Source organism: Vombatus ursinus, unplaced genomic scaffold, assembly GCF_900497805.2.
Source record: "Vombatus ursinus unplaced genomic scaffold, bare-nosed wombat genome assembly UNPS02014782.1, whole genome shotgun sequence".
Taxonomy (NCBI): Eukaryota; Metazoa; Chordata; class Mammalia; order Diprotodontia; family Vombatidae; genus Vombatus; species Vombatus ursinus.
Window position 1 is genome coordinate 4,523,110 of NW_020954560.1, and position 3,205 is coordinate 4,526,314.

General features: G+C 45.0%; 1 protein-coding gene across 1 annotated transcript in view; it reads left to right on the forward strand.

Moving 5' to 3' along the window:
• The window catches only part of CD58 (CD58 molecule), an 86,483-nt gene that overhangs the window by 19,407 nt on the left and 63,871 nt on the right, over positions 1 to 3,205 (forward strand). The window lies entirely within an intron of this gene.

The window sequence follows — 3,205 nt, forward strand, 5'->3', positions numbered from 1 at the left end:
TTCCTGACTCCAGATCAAGTGCCCTATCCACTGTGTTACCAGCTGCCTCAAGAATAATGAGATCTAAGAAGAAGCCACTGGATTTAGCAGTTAGAAAACTGGGTAATTTTGTAGAGAGGACTTTTCTTTGGGGAAGTAGGAGGCAATGGAAGCATGAGTATGAACAATTTTCTTTTTCTAAGAGTCTGGCAGTAAAAGGGAGGAGAGACCTAGGACTTTGAGCTTGAAGGAGTGGCAGAGTCAAGTGAAGGGCTTTAAAAATGAAGGACGTGAGAGATCTGGGCTTATTTATTGGCAGTAGGGAAGGAGCCAAGGGAGAGATAATTAGGGAGGGTATGATCAAAAGGTCAGTGCTTGTGGAGAAGGAGGGGAAGGCTGGGTGCCCGATTCAGGGCAAAGGTAGAGAGGTGGGTCTTGGTCAGGACAAAACTGGAGCAAAGGAAGAGGTGGGGGGAGCTACTGCAAGGATTTGAGATGCAGAGGCAGGGGTGAGAGAGGGGGGTCTTGATGGCCTCAATCTTCCCATTAAGTGTTGTGATAGATAAAGGGTTTGAGAGGCATCATTTCTGAGTAAGTAATGATTTTATTAGTTATGGCTAGTAAATAATTAATAAAAAATGGTTATCTGGCAAAACATAACAGACCACTCAACTTGCTTTGACACTAATAAGTTCTGTGATTTGTGGCAAAGCCCTTCTCCTGTCTGGATTTCTGTTTCTTTTGAACATTTCTGGGCCTCATTTTGCAAATCTGTAAAATGAGAGGGTCAGACTGCTGCTCCTTGTCCGAGGACCATGACCTCAGGCAGGTGATGCCATGACTTACAAATGAATTGGATTTAAGTGAGGGAGGGCTGTGCAGTTACCAGCCTCACTTTCTCCTCTGGAGCCATCTGAGTCCAATGGCCAGATATGGATCAGGATGACTGGAGATGGCCCCTTGCAGCGGGGGACCTTTTAAGAGGGTCAGACCAGATGAGCTTAAAGGCCTCTTCCGGCTGTAAGTGTTTGATCCTAAAATGAAAACTCTGTACTAGATGGCCTCAAGGGCCCCTTACAGCTGTACCATTCAGAGGCAGTGTGGGGAAGTGGACAGAGCGCTGGGATTTGAACTCGGAGAACCTTGGTTCCAGTTCCAGCTCTGCTCCTTACTACCTGGATAACTTTGGACAGGTCACTCAACCTGTTTGCCTCAGTTTCCTCGACTGTAAAATGGGGATAATAACAGCTCCTATCTCAAAGGGTCGAATTGCGAAGCAAGTGAGATAAGCATTGAAAAGTGCTTAGCACAGTGTCTGGCTTGTAGTAGGCACTCTATAAATGTTAGCTATAAAAATAATCATTATTATACATACTTTCCTATGATCCTGTTATTTTTATGATTGGTCTTAAGGACTCAGGACAAATTCAAATCAGAACCGAGGCCATGGCCAGGAGAGCACCTGCCCAGTCCACCACCTGTATTGGGCATAGAGTTTGTGCCAAAGGGGTTGTCATGGTGCAATAAAGCAGTTGTGCACTCTGACTGGCTGAATGTGAGTTGTACTGAAGGGACGTCAGGGAGGAGGGATGCCAGATGAGTGAAAGAGAAGGGTTGGGGCATAGTGGTCCCTGAGGGAGAGCCATCCACAGCCTTCAGGCCTCCTTCCCCATTGCCTACTGGAGGTTTGGTTCTAGTGGAAAAAGCCGGAGCAATGGAACTGCTGAATCACAATGGTGACATCATTGTGACATTGCCCGGGGAAAATCACCAGGATGTCTTTCTTCAACCACAGCTTAGAGGGGATTTTTCAAAAAAGACAAAAAAAAAAAAAAAAAAGACAAACCGGTATCTTCACTGAAGCGGCTAAAAATTTTGGCACAGTGTCAAGGTGGTAGAGTCTTAAAAATGTGCTGCCCATTTCTAAGAGTAAAATACCCCCAGGCCAACAACATGTAGTCAAAGAAATACTGGGACCCTAGACTGTAATGGTATACCACCCCTGCGCTTAGCATAGTGTTCAGCACTTAGTAAGGGCTTAATAAATGTTTTTGTCACTGACTGTGACTGTCTCCTCCATAGAACTTGAATACAGAATCCTCCTGCTTGAATACGAGGTCTATTTTTTTTTTTTCTGCCTATCTTTCTTATCCCTGGCTCTTAGCATACTTCTTTACACTGGTTTAATTGATGCTCATTGCTCATTAACCAACTTCCTGGGACACCCTTCCAAGATGCGTGCAGGTAACACTGTGATTTCTGCTCCCTTCCCCCTCCTCATCAGACCAGCCTCTCATAATATGTCTAAGAAAATTGGCTCAAGTGAACTTTAGCACTGGAAAGGAACTTGAAGACTGGGGAATGTGTAGAGAAAGAAAAGAGCATGTCTAGGTTCTTCAGCCAGCCCCAGGCCCCCACCTGGGGCGGGGTGGGGGGGGGGTGACTGTGACAGATGTTCTGTTTCCATAACCTTGCCTCAGGCCATTAGTGCTGTCTCCTGCCTCCCGCTCAGTCCTAGAGTCACCTGCTGCAACTTTAAGCCTCACAGAGCTTGAGGCCTGGGGCAGTTGCCCTAATTTGTTATAGGCTGGAGACAGGCCTACCTAAAATCTCCCTTTAAATTGGCTTTAAACCAGGTTAGTTCTAAATTTAGGTTGGTCCAGTTTTACCCACGTGGGTAAGGGGTCTGTCACACTCTCTGGGAATTCATTTTTATAATATTCACAGAGTTCTTACAATGTTTTAAAAATTCATTTCCAGCCAGGGGTGGGGGACCTGCAGCCTTGAGGACACATGTGGCCCTTTAGGTCCTCAAGTGAGTCACTGTGACTGAATCCAAACTTCACTGAACAAAATCCCCTTAAAGGATTTGTTCTGTAAAACTTGAACTCAGTCGAAAGTCCCCACCCAAAGACCTAGAAGGCCACAAGTTCCCCACCCCTGCCATATACCAAGTAAAACAGAAAAAGAATCAAATATGAAAAGGTGACTGGTTCATAAAGACTGCTTTTTAAAAAGTCTATAAATTCAACATGTTACCTGCACAGCTGTTCTGCTTCTGTGTGATCCCTTCAATGAACCCACTTTTCTTTTTTTTTTTTTTGACAGTACTGGTTCCCATACCAAATCCCTCCTCCTCCACCCAGTGAAGAAAAGAAAAACAAGCCCCTTATGACAAATGAACCTAGTCAAGCCAAAGAAATCCCCACATTTACTATTTTATTTT